The 12,772-nt window shown below is 35.0% G+C and overlaps 1 long non-coding RNA gene across 1 annotated transcript; it reads left to right on the top strand.

The window, feature by feature from the left end:
* Positions 1 to 8,659: 8,659 nt before the first annotated feature.
* Positions 8,660 to 12,235, top strand: LOC128182787 (uncharacterized). Its single transcript, XR_008243469.1, has 3 exons — positions 8,660 to 9,088; positions 11,192 to 11,330; positions 12,151 to 12,235. It is a non-coding gene; the product is annotated as an uncharacterized LOC128182787 (long non-coding RNA).
* The last annotated feature ends 537 nt before the right edge of the window (positions 12,236 to 12,772 follow it).

Genomic DNA, 12,772 nt, shown 5'->3' with positions numbered 1-12,772 from the left:
TTGAAGACTGGAAAATAGCATTGCAATATTTTCAAAAAGGGTTTCATATGTTTAAATTTGACCTTAAGTCTGGTTATCATCATATAGATATTTGCTCAGCACAACAAACTTTTTTGGGTTTTTCTTGGAATAATTTATTTTATGTATTTACAGTTTTGCCTTTCGGTCTTTCTTCGGCACCTTACATTTTTACAAAGTGTTTACGACCAATGGTGAGATATTGGAGGCCTCGGGTGTCAACATTGTGTTGTATTTAGACGATGGCCTGGGATTGGCTGAATCATACGAGAAAGGGGTATCTGATAGCCTTTTCGTTAAAGATTCCTTAGAAGAGGCTGGGTTTTTGGTAAATTTGGAAAAGTCTATTTTTGAACCTTGTCAAATGTTAGAATGGCTAGGAATGATATGGAACACTAACATGTTTTGTTTGTCTATTCCAGAGAGACGTATACAAGATTGTAAGAGCACTTTAGCAGATTTGTTTCATAGATTACCAAAAATTACTGCAAGACAATTGGCTCAGTTTACGGGCAAGGTTATTTCTATGGGACCAGTGATCGGTAACATTAATAGACTTATGACAAGAAAGTGTTATGAAATTATCGAGTCCCGATTTGCATGGGATAGTTGGATTAGATTTGATAGTTCACATGAGTTTTTGCAAGAACTTTCGTTCTGGTCGAAGAATTTGGACATGTATAACTGTCTTTTTATGAAAGATTATTCTAAATCAATTGCTATTTTATGCACAGATGCTAGTTCAGTAGCTGCAGGAGCTGTATGTCAATTATCAGGTACACACAAGTACTTTCACAGTAATTTTTCAGAAGTAGAGAGTGCACAAAGTTCCACCTGGCGAGAACTTAAGGCAATTCAGCTTGCTTTATTTTCGTAAAAAGAAAACCTTAGTGGGAAGTCTGTGAAAATATTGACTGACAGTAAAAATTGTGTTTCAATTGTCCAAAGTGGCAGCACGAAAAATGATTTACATGTAATTGCTCTTTCTATTTTTCATTTGTGTTTGCAGAGAAAAATTTCGTTAGATATTGCATGGATTCCCAGAGAAATGAATGAAACGGCAGATTATTTAAGTAAATTAGTGGATTACGATGACTGGTCTGTATCTGATGAATTTTTTGAATTTATGAATAATATGTGGGGCCCTTATACAGTGGACAGATTTGCAAATCATCTTAATAAGAAATTACCTAGATTTAACTCTTTGTTCTGGAATCCTGGTACTGATGCAGTTGATTGTTTTTCTCAAGATTGGAGTTCAGATAATAATTGGCTAGTGCCACCTATTCATTTAGTAATGAGAAGTTTAAGGCATCTTATGTATTGCAGATCACGAGGTACTTTGATCGTTCCTTATTGGCCATCGGCGCCGTTTTGGTCTATGATTTTTGGACCGGATATGACATATAGAAGTTATGTAACAGATGTTATTCAGTTTAATGATGTAAGAGGTATTTTGTGCAGAGGCACGTCTAAGAACTGTATATTTGGGACTGAAAAATTTCATGGTTCTTTATTGGCTGTTAAACTTTGTTCTGTATGAGCAGATTTGAACATGGTCCTAGTACTGTTGTACTGAGTGACGTGGTTAGATGCTTGAATCGTGCATTTGTATGTATCTTTTGTATATATTTTATGCTATTGCAGAATGACGACTGATGAGATGATATTGTGTAAGACACGGTCCTAAGAGCATTAGGCATTAGTGACATGGTCTTGGAATTTGTTTTTGACATGGTCCCTGTTATGGACAGAGCGACATGGTCAAAATTTGAAATAAAATAATGTGAGGGACTAACAAATGTTTCCGTGTTTACATTTTTCAGATGTTTTCCAAACAGGAAGATGGGCCTCAATTCAGACATCGGGGGAAAATTTGGCGGACCTGAAGTTCTTCTGTGAAAAATCCAAATCTGAAAGTACTTTTCGTAAATATCGGTATGCCTTTAATTCATGGATAAAGTGGTGTTATTCGCAAAGTCCTAAAGTGCAACACTTCCCTGCTTCTGATTTCAACGTTTCCATATATTTGATTAATTTATCAAAACAATTTAACTCTGTTGCAAAAGTTAATGAAGCCTTTTATGCCATTTCTTGGGCTCATGAAATTTCAGGAACACAAAATCCTTGTCATTCATCATTAGTCGTTTCAGTTTTGGAGGGAGCTCGCCGCTTAAATGCTAAACCTGTTACCAAGAAAGAACCAATAACTTCAAAAATTTTACAGCAAATAGTGAATCGTTACGGGACCGGAAGTAGCAGTTTACCAGACATTCGAATTTCATGTATGTGTCTATTAAGTTATGCAGCTTTTTTACGTTTTTCAGAACTGGTCAACTTAAAACGCTCTGACATTACATTTTATGAGGACCATCTTTCTTTGTATATCTCTAAGAGTAAAACAGATAAATATAAGACTGGGAGTAATGTAATAGTTTCTAAAACAAATAATGTTACTTGTCCGTATGGTATGTTACAATTGTATTTGAAAATTGCTGACATTGCTTCGGATTCTGATTGTTTTATTTTCAGGGCGTTATCATTTTGTAAAAAATCTGGTAAATATAAATTAAGAAATTCTGGACCATTGTCTTATAGTAGAGCAAGGGAATTATTACTTAATGCTTTGGAAAGTGTTGGTGTGGATAAGTCCAAATTTGGTCTTCACAGTTTAAGGTCAGGGGGCGCTACTGCGGCTGCTAATGCTGGTGTGAGTGACAGACTGTTTAAGAAGCACGGCAGGTGGCGATCTGACAACGCAAAAGACGGTTATGTTCATGAAAATGTAAAATCATTGATGTCTGTGTCTCAGTCATTGAATATTTGAATGTGTTCAATAATAAATATAACTTACAGTTTTTCTTTTCCCCTTTCTTTGTTACGTTCGAAATGCGCTAGTCTTGGAGCACTTACCCATAATCAGTGTTGTTATGATTGAATAAGGTTGTAAATATTTTATGTTCGTTTGAGATAGTTCGAATTAGAACATAAATATATTTAATTCAGGTTGAAAGATATAACAACGTTTTATCGAGCACGTGGTTTGCTATTTATAGTTTGTTTACTAGGGGTGGTTTACGCGTAGTAATACTGGTTAGACCAGTTATTAGGACATGACTGGTATGCTTTGTGATTTTAAGTTATTCGAGCTCAAGACTTAGCGCTGTTTACACGCTTTGCACCAACCCGCCCACCCACTTATACATAATCATTCATGTATTGGGTTTGATTGCACAAAATATTAATAAAATGCATAATGCTATAATATATCTGTTGCAGATAATGAGTTTTGTCCCAAGAATTCGACATATATTAACGCGGTATCTATGTATTTTATTGAATAAATGCGCTAGTCTTGGAGCACTTACCCATAATCAGTGTTGTTATGATTGAATAAGGTTGTAAATATTTTATGTTCGTTTGAGATAGTTCGAATTAGAACATAAATAGGGTTTTTTTTTCATATAAGAACAAAATTATGGGACGCAGTATACGAAATTCTTTAAATAAACAATTTTAAAAGCATTTATTTGAAATATAATTACAGCCTTTCTATTATAAATGGGAAAAATTGCCTTTAAATAGGCATTAAACGTTTTCGAAAAAAATTCATGTCCCAGAGAAAGGGGGGTTCCGACCCCCGGAACCCCCCCCCCCTCTGGATCCGCCAATGTGTCGTATAAATTTGTGTTAGCGCGACTGTGCGTTGTGCAGAGTTGTATTATAGCGAACATGTGTTGTGCATGGTTGTGTTAAGGCTATTACGTGTTTTGAAGACTTGTGTTTGCGCGATCGTGTGTTGCGCAGAGTTGAACTAGCGCAATCGTGTGCTGTGCAGGGTTTTGTTAGCATGACGGACTGTCGTACAAAGTTGTGACAGCATGTTGTGCAGAGTTGTAGCGCGACAATGTGTTGTGCAGAGTTGTGTTAGCGTCACCGCGTGTTGTGCAGAGTTGTGTTAGCGTCACCGCGTGATGTGCAGAGTTGTGTTATAGCGAACATGTATTATACATGTTTGTGTTAGAGCTATCACGCGTTTTGAAGATTTGTCTTCGCACAACCGCGTGTGTTATACAGAGTTGTGGTAGCGCTATATATCGTGTGTTGTGCAGAGTTGTGTAAGCGCGACCATGAGTTGTGCAGAGTATATTGTTAGTGCGACAGTGTTTTGAGCAGAGTTGTTTAAGCGCAAATATGTGAAAATTGTGCGTGGTTGCGATAGCGCTATAATTGTGTTAGCGCGACCATGTGTTGCATGTAAAGAGTTGTGTTAGCGCGATCGCGTGTTGTGCAGACTTGTGTTAGCACGACCATGTATTGTTCAGAGTTGTGTTAGCGCGACCATGTATTGTCCAGAGTTGTGTTAGCACGACCATGTATTGTCCAGAGTTGTGTTAGCGCGACCATGTATTGTCCAGAGTTGTGTTAGCACGACCATGTATTGTCCAGAGTTGTGTTAGCGCGACCATGTATTGTCCAGAGTTGTGTTAGCGCGACCATGTATTGTTCAGAGTTGTGTTAGCACGACCATGTATTGTCCAGAGTTGTGTTAGCGCGACCATGTATTGTCCAGAGTTGTGTTAGCGACTCCATGTATTGTCCAGAGTTGTGTTAGCACGACCATGTATTGTCCAGAGTTGTGTTAGCGCGACTAGTGTTGTGTAGGGTTGTGTTATCGTGATCATGTGTTGGAGGTGGATGTCACGAAAAACCTACTTGTCATTGTCTGGTATTTATGCATAGGGTGATTTCACCATGCATCGGACACCTTTGGATTTTTCCCTTTGTTCACGCATCAAATATCGTCCAAATATAAATAAAACTTGTTTTAAAAGTTGCAGGTTTTCCCCTTGCTTAATTATTGAAGAAAAAATTGTGAAATTGTTAAAAATGTAGAAAATAAAGCAAATTAATGAAGCGTTGAACTATTTCACCATGGATCGGACAATATTTACCAAGCATCGGACAGCTATAGCAGTACAGTAGAGATTAAAAATAACAACATTTTCTGGTTTTAATGCAAAAATACAAAGGTTCGGAAATATTAATTTATTCAATTGCAATTCATATTTCTTTTAATGTAAGTCCCTAAATCTATATATAGGAATTTAGACTAGTGCTTCTGTTTAAAGGAATATTTATCATAAGGGGTTCTTTATCGTGCCAGCTCCTACAGGAACTTTGGACTAAAAAGGGTTTGTCCGTAAAACTCGATGTATTGCAGATCACGAGGTACTTTGATCGTTCCTTATTGGCCATCGGCGCCGTTTTGGTCTATGATTTTTGGACCGGATATGACATATAGAAGTTATGTAACAGATGTTATTCAGTTTAATGATGTAAGAGGTATTTTGTGCAGAGGCACGTCTAAGAACTGTATATTTGGGACTGAAAAATTTCATGGTTCTTTATTGGCTGTTAAACTTTGTTCTGTATGAGCAGATTTGAACATGGTCCTAGTACTGTTGTACTGAGTGACGTGGTTAGATGCTTGAATCGTGCATTTGTATGTATCTTTTGTATATATTTTATGCTATTGCAGAATGACGACTGATGAGATGATATTGTGTAAGACACGGTCCTAAGAGCATTAGGCATTAGTGACATGGTCTTGGAATTTGTTTTTGACATGGTCCCTGTTATGGACAGAGCGACATGGTCAAAATTTGAAATAAAATAATGTGAGGGACTAACAAATGTTTCCGTGTTTACATTTTTCAGATGTTTTCCAAACAGGAAGATGGGCCTCAATTCAGACATCGGGGGAAAATTTGGCGGACCTGAAGTTCTTCTGTGAAAAATCCAAATCTGAAAGTACTTTTCGTAAATATCGGTATGCCTTTAATTCATGGATAAAGTGGTGTTATTCGCAAAGTCCTAAAGTGCAACACTTCCCTGCTTCTGATTTCAACGTTTCCATATATTTGATTAATTTATCAAAACAATTTAACTCTGTTGCAAAAGTTAATGAAGCCTTTTATGCCATTTCTTGGGCTCATGAAATTTCAGGAACACAAAATCCTTGTCATTCATCATTAGTCGTTTCAGTTTTGGAGGGAGCTCGCCGCTTAAATGCTAAACCTGTTACCAAGAAAGAACCAATAACTTCAAAAATTTTACAGCAAATAGTGAATCGTTACGGGACCGGAAGTAGCAGTTTACCAGACATTCGAATTTCATGTATGTGTCTATTAAGTTATGCAGCTTTTTTACGTTTTTCAGAACTGGTCAACTTAAAACGCTCTGACATTACATTTTATGAGGACCATCTTTCTTTGTATATCTCTAAGAGTAAAACAGATAAATATAAGACTGGGAGTAATGTAATAGTTTCTAAAACAAATAATGTTACTTGTCCGTATGGTATGTTACAATTGTATTTGAAAATTGCTGACATTGCTTCGGATTCTGATTGTTTTATTTTCAGGGCGTTATCATTTTGTAAAAAATCTGGTAAATATAAATTAAGAAATTCTGGACCTTTGTCTTATAGTAGAGCAAGGGAATTATTACTTAATGCTTTGGAAAGTGTTGGTGTGGATAAGTCCAAATTTGGTCTTCACAATTTAAGGTCAGGGGGCGCTACTGCGGCTGCTAATGCTGGTGTGAGTGACAGACTGTTTAAGAAGCACGGCAGGTGGCGATCTGACAACGCAAAAGACGGTTATATTCATGAAAATGTAAAATCATTGATGTCTGTGTCTCAGTCATTGAATATTTGAATGTGTTCAATAATAAATATAACTTACAGTTTTTCTTTTCCCCTTTCTTTGTTACGTTCGAAATGCGCTAGTCTTGGAGCACTTACCCATAATCAGTGTTGTTATGATTGAATAAGGTTGTAAATATTTTATGTTCGTTTGAGATAGTTCGAATTAGAACATAAATATATTTAATTCAGGTTGAAAGATATAACAACGTTTTATCGAGCACGTGGTTTGCTATTTATAGTTTGTTTACTAGGGGTGGTTTACGCGTAGTAATACTGGTTAGACCAGTTATTAGGGCATGACTGGTATGCTTTGTGATTTTAAGTTATTCGAGCTCAAGACTTAGCGCTGTTTACACGCTTTGCACCAACCCGCCCACCCACTTATACATAATCATTCATGTATTGGGTTTGATTGCACAAAATATTAATAAAATGCATAATGCTATAATATATCTGTTGCAGATAATGAGTTTTGTCCCAAGAATTCGACATATATTAACGCGGTATCTATGTATTTTATTGAATAAATGCGCTAGTCTTGGAGCACTTACCCATAATCAGTGTTGTTATGATTGAATAAGGTTGTAAATATTTTATGTTCGTTTGAGATAGTTCGAATTAGAACATAAATAGGGTTTTTTTTTTCATAAAAGAACAAAATTATGGGACGCAGTATACGAAATTCTTTAAATAAACAATTTTAAAAGCATTTATTTGAAATATAATTACAGCCTTTCTATTATAAATGGGAAAAATTGCCTTTAAATAGGCATTAAACGTTTTCGAAAAAAATTGATGTCCCAGAGAAAGGGGGGTTCCGACCCCCGGAACCCCCCCCCCCCTCTGGATCCGCCAATGTGTCGTATAAATTTGTGTTAGCGCGACTGTGCGTTGTGCAGAGTTGTATTATAGCGAACATGTGTTGTGCATGGTTGTGTTAAGGCTATTACGTGTTTTGAAGACTTGTGTTTGCGCGATCGTGTGTTGCGCAGAGTTGAACTAGCGCAATCGTGTGCTGTGCAGGGTTTTGTTAGCATGACGGACTGTCGTACAAAGTTGTGACAGCATGTTGTGCAGAGTTGTAGCGCGACAATGTGTTGTGCAGAGTTGTGTTAGCGTCACCGCGTGTTGTGCAGAGTTGTGTTAGCGTCACCGCGTGATGTGCAGAGTTGTGTTATAGCGAACATGTATTATACATGTTTGTGTTAGAGCTATCACGCGTTTTGAAGATTTGTCTTCGCACAACCGCGTGTGTTATACAGAGTTGTGGTAGCGCTATATATCGTGTGTTGTGCAGAGTTGTGTAAGCGCGACCATGAGTTGTGCAGAGTATATTGTTAGTGCGACAGTGTTTTGAGCAGAGTTGTTTAAGCGCAAATATGTGAAAATTGTGCGTGGTTGCGATAGCGCTATAATTGTGTTAGCGCGACCATGTGTTGCATGTAAAGAGTTGTGTTAGCGCGATCGCGTGTTGTGCAGACTTGTGTTAGCACGACCATGTATTGTTCAGAGTTGTGTTAGCGCGACCATGTATTGTCCAGAGTTGTGTTAGCACGACCATGTATTGTCCAGAGTTGTGTTAGCGCGACCATGTATTGTCCAGAGTTGTGTTAGCACGACCATGTATTGTCCAGAGTTGTGTTAGCGCGACCATGTATTGTCCAGAGTTGTGTTAGCGCGACCATGTATTGTTCAGAGTTGTGTTAGCACGACCATGTATTGTCCAGAGTTGTGTTAGCGCGACCATGTATTGTCCAGAGTTGTGTTAGCGACTCCATGTATTGTCCAGAGTTGTGTTAGCACGACCATGTATTGTCCAGAGTTGTGTTAGCGCGACTATAGTCTGTCCCAGGTTCTCGGTTCCGTGATATTTTGACAATTTTTAATAAATGTCAGAGAATTTTTCAGTAAAATGAATAAAATTAAACGCTAACAAAATTTTCCAAACAAAATAACAGGTAACTGACCGCATAAATGTTCCCTTAGTTATGTATGAGCCGATTTTCAAAGTCTACGGGACTTTACAATGTTAATTTCGGCCATTGCTGCCAAGCGTACGAGGGAGTAGTTATTATTTTTCATGCGCTTTAAAATAAATCGAAAAAAAAATTAAACATAATGTTTTATTTAATCTGTGCAAATATAAATGATAATTTAGCTATTTAGCGAGACTGTAAGTTATCCTTCCGTAAATTCTAAGTCAGGAAAACATAAATCCGAGTGTGATGCAGTACAACTAATGATAACCTATATATCGATACGTATAAGTTACGATGCGCTGACATTTTAAGAATGATAAGTGACTGTTGGGACTGTGAACGTTGCAATGACAGCGCAACTGGAAAGCTTTTTACAAAGGTATGTGAATATTTTGTTCTATGAATCGTAAATGGTTTAATAATAAGAGCAGTCATAATACTTCAGTTGTAACTTGTTTATAAATGAATCAGCAGTGTGAAAGCGAAAGTAGGGTACCCCTGTGAATTTTTGTTGAACACATACCGCTAAATTAATCACTTAATATATTAAACAGGAATAGATTTAAATCCTCACAAACTTGACAATAACCTACTGTTAATTTGACATTGGCATACTTGAAAATCTGTGGGCCAATGATTATATCATGTGAATGAAAGTCGGGGTGGAAAAACATTCAAAGAACCAGCATTATAAAAGAGCATTTTTATTGAAATTTTGTTCATTGCTTTTCTCTAACCCACAGCTTAGAATTTTAATAGTTTATTGATTAATTAGTTCAATTTCTAATCATGTATTTTACCTTACTTTTGAAATTTAAAAATAGAATTGTATTTATTTATTTTAATTTTATACTGTTATTAATGGTTATAATAACCAGGCCAAGATATGTATGATAATTCGTTTCATGTAAATTACTAACCATAAGCCAAAGAATTATCTGATATCTGCAGTATTTTGTTTCCTGTTCCATTTATGGCTTTAAATGATAATATAATTTCATTAATGAAATAGTTTCTTTTAATATGTTATAGAATTATATATTTTTTATGCCATTCTTAAAAAAGTTTGTTTAGAATTGCCGCATGGAGGTTACTAGACCCAGGAGAGAGGGGATAGGGATTTTTTTTTTCAAATTTGAAATTTATCTTATCAAATTTTGATAAAAAAGAAAAATCTCCATATAAAAACTTCTTTTTCGCAAATAAAATTTCATCGTGGGGGAGGGGAATTTCAATGAGGTGTAAGGCAATTCCAAACAAACAATAATTTTACTTTGGCCTTATGCAAGATCCAATTACAAACATCAGAGGTCATCTAATTCGAGCAAGCTGAACAATTTAAATCAATATTAATATGCCAGCTGTTTTAAAATTTTGAACAGCAAGAATATTCATCAATTGAAATTAGTTCAAGAAGTCATCAATAGGACAAAATTGCTGAACTACAAGTACATGTATACAAAGCAGAAATTGTTATTAAAATTTTTAGCAACTTGCAATTTACAGCTAATTCCATATTAATCCCATTCAGCATCTACATTATAATATTAAACATAGTTTTTAAAAAAAAAACAACAAGGAGAAATGTTATTATAATTTTATAATGTTTATTTTGTACAGAGGTCATTCATGATCAAACCTTTTGTTTTCATTATAACATGAAAGATAATCATTAACAATATATTTTATAATGATAGATGTGAAGTTAAAATTAGATGTTTGATATTATATTATCACAGATGTGCAGCATCACAGTCTTTACATGTGATAGTAATAATGGAAATTTTCAATTTCAAATTCAACAACAAAGCGGCAGAATGAAGTTACTTGTATTTGTAAACTAAGCAACTAATCAAAGATGTGCAATATCACAGTCATTACATGTAATTATTATAATTGAAATTTATAATTACAAATTCAACAACAATTAAAGCAGCAAAATGAGGTTACTTGTTTTTATAAAATAAGCAACCAATCACAGATATGCGATATCACAGTCATTACATGTGATAAATATAATTGATATTTACAAATTCAACAACAATTAAAGCAGCAAAATGAGGTTACTTGTATTTTTAAAGTAAGCAAACAATCACAGATATGAAATATCACAGCCATTACATGTGATAATTATTATTGAAATTTACAATTTCAAATTCATCAACAATAAAAGCAGCAAAATGAGGTTACTTTTGTTTATAAAGTAAGCAACCAAATCACAGATATGAAATATCACAGCCATTACATGTAATAATTATTATTGAAATTTACAATTTCAAATTCAACAACAAAGAAGCAAAAAGAGGTTACTTGTATTTGTAAAGTAAGCAACCAATCACAGATGTGCTGTATCACAGTCATTACATGTAATTAAATCAATTTAATTAATAAATTCATATTAATCACAAAATTTACAAAACGTGTGGGGAGGAAGCTACTGGTAATACATAATTGTGATTGAACTTGAATAACATATATACAGGTATTATAATGGAAGTCCCTGTTACAAAGAGAGAGCTGATCGCTATAGGAAGATTGATACTATAGATGAAGATCTGCTGACGAAGCCATTCATAACATGCAGAAGAAGAATAGTTGAAGTTTCACTTCTCAAAAGTCAGGTATACTAGTTCAGTATTGGGACTGCTTTTATAACTTACCATCTTCATATATATAGTCATTGAAATCAATGAAAAAGATTAACAATGGATGGAAAAGATCATTTGTACAAGTAGAAATCATTTGTAGATTAATTTGGGAGTTGTATTATGTTTGATCACCCTAAACAAGCATGCATTATTAGCACATTGAATTCATCATTCATTTGTAGTCATCATGCTACAAGACAGATCTAGAAGGTAGGGGCCCATACCCCTTTGAAAATTCAAATATATTAATAGGTCTCAGATGCATCAATTATGATTTATCAAATGATATTTTGTCTCGTAGCAAAAAGTATACAAAATATTTATTTATGTAAGCAATACTAGTACTCTGGGTGCTGGATGGACAACTTTACTGTTTTAAATATTATGAAAGTCGAGACAAACTTGAAGAATGAATATTTGTTGAAGAGAAGGATTAAAGTTTTTAAAAATTATTTCAAACAGTATTCAGTATATTATTTAATCCTCATTGTTCAAAGAGAGGTAAAATAAACTTGTCAATTATCATATTTACCTGTAAAAAAACTAATTAAAGATGCTTAGTTATAAATAGCAGTCCCATAAATAAAGAAATGAAACTAATCACTGATACAAAATTTCCAAAAAAGTTTAAATTACCAGTTCGTTAATAAATAATACATACATTGTATACTGTGGAATCATTAGATTTCGTGGTGGCTCAATTTTCGTTGAATTCGTGGGTACCTCTCATCCACGAATCAACATCTTCCACGAATGAATATATAAGGGTAATAAAGTCATATTTCCTTCGTAGGTTTAAGAGAATACACGAAATTATGTCCCCATGAACCTGTAAAATTTAGGCAATCCACAAAAACTGCGGATATGAGATATTGTTTTTACAAAATAATTGAAGGTAGGTCGCGTCTGACCTTAAAGACACAACATTTTAAAATATTTGGAAAGTTGTGTTTCTGTCAGAATAACAAAAGATAAGCTACATTACCGGTACGTAAAATATTCTTTAAGATGTTTTCAAATATGTTTTCCCCCAGATTATGTGGGACTACATGTAAAGAATACTGGTACGCCACTTTTGAAAATTGAAAATTAATTATGAAATTAGGTGTAAATCAGTGATTAATTTTCTTTCTTTTACCTTTAAAAGGGAGCAGTTCTCCAGAGACCATGGGAAGGCTCATGAAGGAGCTGGATTCAGTCCATACAAAGCGTTCCAACATTGGACACACTTACCTGACTTTAGAGAGGGCTTGGTACATATGCGGTGACTCCACCTCTTACACACCTCACACTCAACCCAAACAATCTTTCGAGACTTTCCAGGAGCATTGTAATCACCACATATGCAACAAGTGACTTCATTGTCAGACTCCTCAACGAAGCCCATGGATTCGTCAGAGTCAGAGTCATTTTCG

The sequence above is a fragment of the Crassostrea angulata genome, chromosome 5, assembly GCF_025612915.1.
Source record: "Crassostrea angulata isolate pt1a10 chromosome 5, ASM2561291v2, whole genome shotgun sequence".
Taxonomy (NCBI): domain Eukaryota; kingdom Metazoa; phylum Mollusca; class Bivalvia; order Ostreida; family Ostreidae; genus Magallana; species Magallana angulata.
The sequence above is the reverse complement of the archived record's forward strand: the minus strand, read 5'-3'. Positions and strand labels throughout refer to the sequence as shown.